Consider the following 12,222-nt stretch of genomic DNA (forward strand, 5'->3'; position numbering starts at 1 on the left):
TGTATGGAGTCTCGTGTTCTCGATCTAGTTATTCGCTGTTATTTATGCGCAACGGGGTGATTGGCTGTATATGTGCTTTGCGGGAAAATAGACGCAAGGTCCTTCTTCATAAATAGTGCGGCTATTACTCGAGTAAATACGGTATATAGTAGAAACGACCTTCCAGACGGCCCCGTACCTCCCCCGTTAAAAACGAGACTAACGGATTGGGACTTATGTAAAATTAGGGACAAAACCGCTCTAAAGGAAATCGACAACCTGAACGAGTGGCCCCGCGCCCTGAAGGAAGGAAGACGTAAAAGCCACCATAGAAGAAACAGAGGTGATAACCTCGCAACACACGACCGAACCTACATTGAAACACATGTGGGAAGCCCACCTGAGCTCACATCTATAGGGTGGAGAAAGCAAAAAACACAATCGCACCCTCAGAAAGAGGGTAACACAGCTAGAAAGGAAAATAGAAGTGTACCCGTTCGAGCTCGAAAGACAGCAGTGGGGACAGGTATGCGACAGCGTGAACGGGCCTCTGGGTAAGGAAAATACGTGGCTTCTGCCACGACACCTACTCGACCCTACACAGACCAAAACGGCTCAACCCAATAGACTCGCTCAAACAGTACACCAACATGAAGGCAACACAGGAGGCTTATTTAAAGAACCCAGGGATAGATAGCTGAACACCACGCAATTCACCGACCCACTTCCCGAATACGAGGGTGAGCCAAACTCAGAATTAGACCAGGAATTTAGCAGAGCGAAAGTATGGCAAGCCATGAACCAACTCAAAACAACATCAGCCGCGGGACCCAACGGCGTCACAAACAAGATATTGAGAAACCTAATCAACTACTGGCAGGACGGTGAAATCCCGGAAGAATGGAAACACGCCAGAATCATCTGTATACCTAAACTAGGCAAAAATCTAATAACCAAAAATCTAAGACCCATCTCCCTTACATCTTGCACAGGGAAGCTCATGGAGCATGTGGTTCTAAACCGAGTCCAAAGATATGCGGAGGATAACAACCTCCTACGCCCCCTCCATGCTGGGATTTAGAGCCCACCTGTCCACGCGGGACGTCATGCTTCAACTTAGCGAAGAAGTGATACCCAAAATCATGAACATGAGGGCCATCCTAGGATTGACTTAAACAAGGCCTTTGACAGCGTGTCACATGAGGCCATACTCACTGACCTATCGAGGCTGAATCCAGGATCCCGAAACTTCAGCTACGTAAGATCGTTTCTGTAATATTCGTGGTTTATTGTTGACGTTCCTTGGGATGCGCGATGCCGACGCCTACTCGGGCCACACCAGCCTCCCGCGTCATGTGATCGCTCCTCGTCGTCTTTTGCGACTTTCCCCTGTTTGGTGGCGCCCTCCAAAGGGACTATATTACATCTCCCGTTTTCCTCTTCTTTCTTTTAAGTCGTATAGTTCGGGTGGGTGTACCGCGCAGGAGGTTTTGCTCTTCTGGTACTTTGTCGTAGCACAACCAAGGTATATGTACATTGGCACAACCTTATTCCTCTGATGTAATAGTCCCTCCTCGTCCTGAACAATGTACGAGCGAGGTTGTTTCCTTGTGAGGACGATAGCGGGTGTCCACTGGCGACTTGAATCATTTCTGACGTACACAGGTTCTCCTGGCTTGAGGTCAGGCAGTGGTACGGTTCCCCTGTTGTAGTACTCTGCTTTTTTTTTTTTTTTTTGCAGTCGAGTAGTTTTTTTGTTACTGTTCCTTGATCCGATGAGCTCTTCTGCAAGAAGTTTGGATGTAGGGGAACTTGCGCTCGCGTGTGGCGGTTCATGAGGCAATGCACCAGAGATTTTAGAATTCCGTCCCTTGGCGTGTTGCACCACTCCAGCAGTGCGTCATAGTACTCTTGAGTCACAAAACGATGCTTGTTCATCAACTTAATTGCTTCCTGTACTCTCCTCTTTGCCATCTCATTTGACCTTGGGTAGTAACGGCTTGACGTCACAAGAGATATACTGTGCTGCTCACAAGAGCTGGCAGAGACGGAACTGTTGAACGGAGGACCGTTGTCCATGATGATTTGCAGTGGCAGTCCATGTAGGGAAAAGGTACCTGCACAGCAGCTGAGTACACTTTGTGCCTTCGTCTTGTTCATGAGGTGGACATCGTAGAAAAAGGAATAATAGTCCACTACAATCAAGTAGTGCTTCCCTTGATGTTGAAATATATCCATGGCTATGCTCTGCAAGGGTCCCGTTGGGACTGGATGACTCCGTAGAGGCTCGCGAAGTTGTTGGTGCTGCTGCTGCTTGCAGACTTTGCAATGTTGTACCGTTTCCTCAATGTCGCGGTCTAGTCCTGGCCAATACAGCACTTCTCGGGCTCTGTGTTTGGTCTTCTCGATACCCCCATGTGATGCGTGCAGAAGGTGGAGCATCTCTGGTCGAAGTTTCTCTTGCGACTATTAGCCGGTTGGGACGTAGCAAATTCATTTCTCAGCATAGACCTCGTCCCGACAGGGCCAGTAGGATCGCAAACTCTCACGAACCTGCATCTTGTCATTTGGCAACTCAGTCTCTGCATACTGTAGCAGTCTCTTCATGTCTTCATCTTCCGCGATTGCCCCACGAAACTCTTCCAGCTTCTTGTCTATGACTGGGAGGACTTCCAGTGTGTTCACCTCGCAGTCTTCGTGGTAGCTTCCACTTGATGGATATAGCGATAGGGTGTCAGCTACGTAGAATTAGTTGCCAGGTTCGTACTTCACTTGGATGTCATACTTCTGCAAGGCTAGCCGCATCCTTTGTAGTCAAAGCGGGCACTGGTTCAGTGTCTTCTGGAAGATTGTTTCTAATGGCTTGTGGTCACTTTCAACTTGGACGGGTCGTCCGAAGATGTGATCGTGGAAACGTGTGCATCCGTGGACGATGGCAAGGAGTTCCCTTTCAATTTGCGCATAGCACACTCGTGTCTCTGTTAGAGACCGTGAGGAGTAGGCCACAAATTGACCTCCTTGTAGTAGGACCGCTCCTAGTCCATGAAAGCTGGCATTAACTAAGAGGGTAAGAGGCTCCAGCTTTTCATAAGATCGCAACACTGGGGCCTTTATCAGCGCTTCCCGAAGTTCCTGGAAACTGATGTCATGGTGCTCGTCGCAGCTCCACGACATGTCCTTCTTCAGGAGTTCTCGCAGTGGAGCACCGAGTTCCGCCATATGCGGAATGAACCTGTTCACATAGGTCATGATTCCAAGGAAACTTTTTAAGTCTTTGGTGTTTTGTGACCTTTGTGGTGTTGAGGATGTCACTCACTCGCTCTGGGTCCACCTGTAGGCCCTTATCTGAGAAGACGTGACCCAGGTATCTTATTTCGGTCTGCGGAAACTTGCACTTTGCCTTGTTCAACGGCAGGCTGATGTCCCTGCAACGCTGTAGAACTGCCTGCAGTCTCTCATCATGCTGTTGTACAGTTTCTCCCAGTAGCAAAATGTCGCCTATCATTACCTCAACGCCCTCAAGTCCCTCGAGGACATGAAGCATCGCCTTCTGGAAAATCTCAGGTGCAGCTAAGATGCCGAAGGGCATCCTGAGAAAACTGTAGCGTCCAAAAGGTGTTGCCAAGGTGCACAGGTAGGTTCTCTTCATATTCAGCTGAATTCGCCAAAAGCCTGTTGAGGCATATAGAGCTGAGAGATATCTTGCCTTACGCACGCGTGTTTCGATGTCTTCTAAGGTTGGCATGCAGAAATTCTGCCGTAGTAGAACCTTTTCAGTGTCCGGGGATCCATGCAAACACGCACCTTGCCGTTGCTTTTTCTTACCACTACGATAGGATTCAGTAGGTTCCGACACTGGTGTGGTGATTTTCTCTTCAAGCATTCGATGCAGCTCTTCTTTTATGTCATCCCTAATCGCTGTAGGCACATTTCTTGGCTGCTGCACTACACCTTCAGCGTCTGGCTTTAGCTTCATGCTGTATTTCATGCCCTTGATTGTTCGCAATCCCTCAAAGATATCTTCATACTTCTTTTCAAGATCAGTTTTCTTTGGTTGGAGGGAGGCCACTCGTCGAAGGTTTTGTAGTTTTTTCGATACCACTCCACTCAGAGTCGTAGGCACGTCCTGCTTTACAACGTACAAGTCGACGTCCGACACACACGCCTTCTGTTGCACGTGCAAAATGATTTTGCCATTTGCAGTCTGCACATGCCCGAAGAAAGGACTAAGGCGTACACTGCATTCTCGAGCTGGGCGTTTGGTTAGAGTTTGAAGCAGTCTCTCAGATATTACACAACAGTCTGCCCCTGTGTCAACTCGGTAGTTTACAGGCCGACCTTCAATGGACACTTCCGCTTCCCAGGCTTTCGTTGAGTGTGCTACAGCACTAATCACGAAGGTGTCATCATCGTCACTGTCCTGTTCATGTAGCTGCCTGACATTCTGGTGAGCAGTTTTCTGTTTAGACTATCGGAAACCTTGTTTCTTTGTCGTACGGCACATTCGCGCGAAATGTCCCTTGCGTCCACATACCTTGCATGTGGCTGTTTTCGCTGGGCATGTTCCAATTGTGTGAGTGGTGTACCCGCACTGAGAAGACTGTTTTCCTCCTGAAAGCGCGCACACTGCTGGCGTCGCTGTTGCAGCCTTGGCAGCTTGTATGTCTCAAAACTGTTCAGCTCCTTTTTCTGCCGTTCTTCATTGTTTGATCACCTTTTCCAACGTTGGATCTTCGTTGATGATTTTTGCTGTAATTTCTTGTTTAGTGTTTCAAGGATGATTCGACTGCGCAATATCCTGTCGTGCATTGACCCGAAATCGCAGTCCGCAGAAAGCGTGCGAAGCTCCGTCACCCAGTCGTCGAACTTCTCTCCTGGTTTCTGATTTCGCATTCCACAAACGAACTCCCGGTACGTTTGGTTCGCTGTCGACTTCTAGTGTGCGTGAAACTTTTCTATCAGAGTATCCAGGTCGTGTCGGTCCGCCTCATTTGCGGACGTGAATGTATGATAGACGCGACGTGGGTCCTCACTAATAATCACCAGCAACGTAGCCGATTGTACTGCTGGGTCTTGAGGCTTGAGGCTTGTAGCCGTACAGTACAACGTCAATTCCTCGTACCTCATCTTCTATGCCTGATCCAGGTCGCCGCTCAGGTCCCACGGTCGGGGTGGCGGCAGTAGGCGTGTCAGCATACTTGCGTACTCCCGATCCTGACGCATTCTGCCTGGTCGCGCTCGGTATTCCCGATGCTCCTGGAGGATTCTGCATGGTCGCGCTGGGTATTCACGGCGCTTTAGTGGATCCTTTATCGCTTACACTTCTGAGACCATGTGATATTCGTGGTTTATTGTTGACGTTCCATCATGGGATGCGTCATTCCGACGCCTAATCGGGTCACACCCATGTCCCGCGTCACGTGATCGTTCCTCGTCGTCTTTTCCGACTTTTCCCTGCGTGGTGGCGCCCCTTAAAGGTACTATATTACAGTTTCTGGACGAGAGAACGGCAGAAATATCGATCGGTGGACGATCTCGGATCCCTTTGGCATGGGGTGTCGGGGGACCCCGCAGGACTCGGTACCCTCGCCGTTCCTATTTAATCTGGCACTCGTAGAATTACCGAAGCAACTCGAGGCCATCCCAAGTCTCAGACACACTTTCTATGCAGACGATATCACCCTCTGGATCACAACAGGAAATGATGGGGAGACAGAAGAGACCCTACAAAAAGCAGTAGATACCATAGAAGCCTACGTCAAAACGGCAGGACTAGAATGTTCTCATCCCAAATCGGAGCTCTTAATTAAAAGAGACACTCCAAGGGGACAAAAATCCAGCCTTCCGTCAGCCAACATAATCGCACGCGCGCAAGGCAGAGTAATTAAACTGGTCGACTCCATCCGGATCCTTAAATGATCATCCAAGAAAACCAAAAAAAAACATCGAAATCATCGAGAAGCTAAACGTCTCGGTCCACCAGACCATTAGACTGATCCGACGCATAGCGAACAGGAGAAAAGTCGTTAAGGAAAACGATCTATGCCGATTGGTGCGGGCCTTTGCAATCAGTAAAATGACCTATGCCCTCTCCTATCTCGTTATACGTAGAACGCCGAGAAACTCAAAATTGAAGGACTCATCAGGCAGGCCTACAAGGCAGCCCTAGGTTTACCCATCAACACCTCCACCAACATGCTACTGGAACTCGGCGTATACATATAACACGATAGAGGAGCTAACTGAGGCCCATCGGATAATGCAAGAGCTCAGGCTCGCTCGCACAAATGCAGGTAGAGCGATCCTAAAAAGGCTGGGAATAAACGCGGCACCACTCAACGCGGACACCCTCAAAATCCCGTCCAACGTCAGAAACTCAAGTGGACATTTTTGCAAGTGGTACCACTTGCAAGCGGTACCACTTGTGTAGCCACTTGCTAGTGGTACCACTTGCTATTGGTACCACTTGCTAGTGGTACCACTTGCTAGTGGTACCACTTGCAAACAGTACCATTGTTATATAGATGCACAAAAACAAAGCAAGGTGTCAGTCTTTCTTACTTTTATTTTGCAGTTGAGAGTGCTTGAAGAGCAGAAGTACTTGGGCTGATGAAGATTAAAAATCCTGAAAACCCAGGCGCCTCAGAGCTTTTCGGGAGTCCTGAATCTTTCGTGACAGGACTGTCGACACGGTAGTGATGACTTGCTGAATCGGCACCTTAATTCTGGAATCCCCAATGTTGCACTTTTTCTGCAAAGACAGCAGGAAATACTAATCTAATGACAGCTCATGGGATACAGTCATATGATTGAAGAGATTAAACTCTTTACCTATGACAAGGCCAACTTTGAAGGGACTCAGTTCCTTGCGGACCACCACATTTTGTTGTTTTTTGTCCTTCGATGCCACCTTTCCCCCATAAGTCCTTCGGGAAAGTCCCACGCGATACCAAATCACTTGCGCCATGTCTTTGGCTACCATGGTTGGTTTGGTCTGCTTCATTATTTCAGGAGCCGATGGTGGTGCCCCATTCACGTGGTACTGTGGGTCAAAAGGGTATCGTAGCTTTCGCAGCGGTCAACACCAAATCCAGAATACACGCAAAGCCAATCGTTGCGATAAATTGCCTCGTGTCACTTAGGCGTTCGTGTGTGAAAAGCTCGATGCTCCAGAGTATGAGAGATGCTCCAGAGCCGCGGTTAGCGCTTCGAGCAAGCGGGCCCTGGTAGGGAACACAGGTTTGGGCGTGAAATATAGCGAAGTTTAACATCGTTCATTGTTAAATGAAAATGCTGTAACCAAAGCAATTACACTTTTACAATGTTAATAAAGGTACATACTATACAGTACGACTCCAATAACAATTGTTATCTATGTTATTTTCCGGCGAAGAGACAAAATGCACGCGCGTTTTCCCATAGGAATAAAGCCCCTTCATGTTTCAAAAGTAGCGCAAGGTGAGTCGATGCACGAGGCACGTGCAACGTGCAGCCCTTGGGAAGATCATGACGGCACAGTTATGTAGCACAGCGCAGCACAGAGCTAGATTTCAGACGACATGTTCTTCCCAGAAGGGGCGCTGGGCACGTGTTTCGAGCATTGCACAACAATGAATGGCGCCACTTTTCCCAGGATAGAGAGGGGCTTTGCATAGGAATGCACAGGAGCACCTCAAAATTAGACTGGTGTATACTCTGTTTCATACTTAGTGTGCAACGCTGTCAAAGCTACTGGCGCGAGCGTGGGGCTTGATCTCTTTGATCATTTGCACGCGTTCTCGCGCAAGCAAAACCATAGATGAAGCCACGCGCTCGCGCCAGTAGCTTTGACAGTGTTGCACGCTAAGTATGAAACAGAGTATAGTAGGGTAGACAGTTGGGCGAGTTGCTAGTTAAAGGGACCATGAAATGACCTTTTTACTTTTTCCAGATAACTTTTACATTAAACCGTCAATGTTCACTGAATGCCGAACAGGCATCCGTTTTTGTCTCGGTTTATTAACTTCTACACAAAAAATTATTGAAATATCGACTTTTTCATTCTCTCCAACTGACCGCAAAACAAGCCGTGACGTAGGCCGTTTCCGGAACCGGAAGTTCTCTCGGCAGTAGGAGAATGGGAGTGTTAGCGGCAACGAGTTGGGGTGCGCCGGTAGGTTTTACTGCGCTGATGTCACCGACGTATTTCCTGAATCGGCGCCTCTCATCGCCGCATCGCAGCTGAGCGAAATTCAATGAGATATGTTGCGCTACAGCGACAGCATGGGACTAGTCCCATACGCCGGTATGCCTGTTGGGAAGTGCAGCGAGTCTTCCGGTGAAGACTCTAGAAGTCAACCACCCCGTCATTGTTGGCAGAAGGGCCGGCCCGTGTCAGTCGTTTGCAAAGCGACGTAGATGGCGTTTTTCGCTGCTTCGGAGATGCAGGAGCGAGCCGACGTTAAAAAAAGATACGTTTGAACTACGAGTGTCAGCAAGAGCCACGTAAATACCTGTTTACACTCGGAGCGGACGCGCGCGCTTGATGGAAGTCTTGTGTTCGCGCTGTTTGTAAACGCTTCGGGACTGTTCTTTTACGATTGCAACTCGATACTGACGCGACACTCGGCAAAGAAAGGTTGGACCGGCGTTGTACGTATACCTCCCACGAACTGTTATAGCTCGACAGTGACGTGCAGTCTGTCAGAATAAAAATGGCATACCAATAACAAAGTGTACATACCGTGTTACGAAGGTAATCCATACGGCGTTTATTTCAGCTCTATATCACACAAAACAAGAAGATAGAATCGACGAGAGTCCCTTTTCGACGAGTGTTCGTCAACACTGCCTCGGAAAACAAGGGTAAGAGATTGACCTCACCTCTTAATCTAGAATTGAGGTCAGTGATCAAACTATAATACGGGAAGGGTCCACAAGGGTCGCGCGGGCATATTCCATTTAGCACGCCAGCCGATCGTAGGCAGACGGTCTTGCGACGAAGCAACGCAGCGCCGAGTCGGAATGCCTGCAAGGCCTATGCGGAGGGCAAGTTCGTCTGCTTCTCGCGCAGGGGGTAGCGGTGACGTCAGAACGCCGAGCCCATGATTGGCTGATCGCGCCCCCCTATCTGAGCGTCGTCTGCTCCTTTGCAACGTCGTCTGCTCGCAACATCGTCTGCGTCTGTCTTACCTTTCCTGCGACTTTCGGAAGTGCAGAGGCCAGATTCACGAAACGATCTTACGCCAAAAATGTGCGTAAGACAAAACTTAAGAACAAATTCGTATTCACGAAACGAAATTTTCGTAAGTTTTGCGCAGGTTACGACAAAATCCTACGACAGCTCCGAAGCTGTCTTACGCACTTCTTACCATCAAATCAGCATGGCCGACAACGTCGCGGTCGCGACGACCCACGGACGTTTATTTTTTTACGTGCGGTTCTGACGCGTCCCGACTTCAAGCAGCAAGAAAAAAGAAAGTACTTGAAACAGACCACGACGAACAAGAACGCTGGATCCACAAACACCCGGGAAAAGCTCCCACGGCCACGATCCCACCGAACGCGCCCAAACGAGCTGGGCAGTTAGGCCTAGCAGGCTCTCCGCGACTCGGCGACCGTCTGCCCACGACCGGCTGGCGTGCTGAGTGGAATATGCCCGCGCGACCCTTGTGAACCCTTCCCGTATAATATTTTGATTGCTGACCTCAATTTTAGATTAAGGGGTCAATTTCTTCCTCTTGTTATCTCCTTGTTTCCCGAGGCAACGGTGACTCTCGCCGACGAAAAAGCGGTATCTCCGACAGACGCAGCAAAGGTAAAGCAGCCATCGCTTTGACCGCTTTGACTAGCAGACGTAAAGCAGACGACGTTAACTGCGCCAACCCGCCGACGCCGTTAAAGAGTGAGGGGTCTCGCCGCACACGAATGGAGGGGAAAAGTATTTGGGAGGGAACTTGCCTCGGTTCTAAGCAAAAAAACCTCGGCGCCCCGGGACACCTCGCCAGGGAGTCCTTTGACTTCCCTCCTTGATGCGCGTCTGCTAGTTGTTAGACAAAAACAACGTACCGCTCGAGCTATTTCGTTTGCCCTCTCTTAAAGGCGAGGTCGAGTTCGCTCCGAAAGTCGCAGGAAAGGTAAGACAGACGCAGACGACGTTGAGAGCAGACGACGTTGCAAAGGAGCAGACGACGCTGAGATAGGGGGCCGCGATCAGCCAATCAGAGTTCGGCGTTCTGACGTCACCGCTACTTCCTTTCTTATGCGCAGAAGACGAAAATGAGCCCACTTGCGAGGCGTATACGCTTCGTCGGAGTCGGTGGATCCAGCGTTCTTGTTCGTCGTGGTCTGTTTTAAGTACTGTTTTCTTGCTGCTTGAAGTCGGCACGCGCGGGAAGAACACGTAGAAAAATAAACGTTCAGTCAGTCAGAGTTTTGAGAGGAAGGAAAACAAAGAAAATAAACGTTCGTCGCTGGCCGCCACCCAAGTAACTGTCGGCCCTGCCCTACTGCGCACGCGCAGTAGTTGCTTCGTTTACCACACGATAGATGGCGCCTGGCTCTCAGCATTATCAAATTTGGCAATTTTCGCTACACATCTCTAATTATGCTACAAAATGTGGATCTGAATATTATTTAACAAAACTTTTCGGAAACATTCGCCGGCTATTTATTGTTTACGATCGCGCTGCTGGTAAGGTAGGCTCTTACCCAATAGGCGACCTGGATTTGGCTGACGTGCTCCATTTCCGCGGATGCATCGTAGTGAACAGGCGAAGGAAGGAAGGCGCAAAAGAGTCCAGTTTTCTTTTAAAAGTTCTATAGCAAATAATTTTTTTGGGCTCCCTATTTTTGTGTTTTTGTGTTTCTTTTCACACCTTTTACGACGTGCGGTGGATGAAACTCGATTTTAAAATCATTTCATGGTCCCTTTAATGACCATAGTTACAGTGTAAAGTGAGCTTGTCTGTCGTCTACGTGTTCCTTTTCTCTGTCCTTGTCCCTGTGTGCGCAACTGTAACTATGTTCATTAGGTGATTGATAGAGTCAATAAATAAAGCTACGCTTTCAGAGTACCGAAACTCCCAAGCTACGCGTCTGAAGCGCGTCAGGCGTCGCCAACTTGGGTCTACGCGCAGATGGAGAAGTGCCTGTAACTGAGCCAAGCCGAGCTGTAGCCGTCGCCTGCGCCAGCTGTCGTAGCTGAGGCTGTGGCAGCGAATCAAGGTCGTGTTGTTCGTATCTCGTCACAAGAAGGAAAAAGTGCGTGCTGAGCAACACACTTTAGCGTCGTGCGCGCGCCGTAAAAAGTAAAACAGCAGCAGGCAGCGGATCGCTGGACCCAAGATGGGGGCGTTGAAAAAACGGGATGATGATGATAGTGACACACCTGGCTACCGCTGTCCTAGTGCCACTAAATAAGCTACGCTTATTTAGTGGCTCTTTTAGTGGCTCATTTGGTGAGCTGCGCTCACTAAATGAGCGCAGCTCATTTAGTGGCTCTACGCTGTCCAATGATGCCGCAGCGAACCAGAATATTGTTGAATAGAGCGACTGTATTGTGGGCAAAGTGCCAAAGAAAAGGAATGCGGTACTCTGAAAGCGTAGCTTTATTTAGTGACTCTAGTGGCTGACTGCTTCAATTTGTATCCCGGAAGTCGGATAGACACTAGCGCCATTGAGCATCGAGCGTACATTATAATAACTCTGTGAATCTTGGATCTCTGAATTCTCCAGCGCGAGCTTTGGTTCCACGTGCTCCGAGCTTTGATGTGTGCGCACCCAGCAACCGATCTGACCCCCTCCCCGCCCCCCCCCCCCCCCCCCCTTATTGTTGTGTTATTCAGATATACTAAAATTCCTTTCTGTGGTATTTTCGACGACATGAGGAGTGCGCGTGCACATTTTTAATCGGCATTCATGCACGCGCTCCCATACCTTCGACTGCATAGCTACATAAAGTTGTCCGCGTGTTTAAGGTTAAAGAAACAGTCACAATTTGCTTAGTGGAATTACGTGGGCGTCCTGCGCGAAGAACTTCGCAAAAAAGATGAAGTGCTAGCAAGCTTCCGGTGGCTCGACATGCTAACAACGTTGGAAACAATAACGACTGCAAGAAGTCTGGGTAGAAAGGCAGTTCTCGCATTATGTAGCACAACCAACTTCACCTAGCAGTTTTCAGAAGCGTTCTATATCTCCCTCAAAGAAGAAAAAAAGAAGCTCGACCGGCGCTTGAAAGGTTAGATCAAGCTACGGCTGAGTAAA

This window comes from Ixodes scapularis, unplaced genomic scaffold (assembly GCF_016920785.2).
Source record: "Ixodes scapularis isolate PalLabHiFi unplaced genomic scaffold, ASM1692078v2 PGA_scaffold9__187_contigs__length_104089568, whole genome shotgun sequence".
In the NCBI taxonomy this organism is placed as follows: Eukaryota; Metazoa; Arthropoda; class Arachnida; order Ixodida; family Ixodidae; genus Ixodes; species Ixodes scapularis.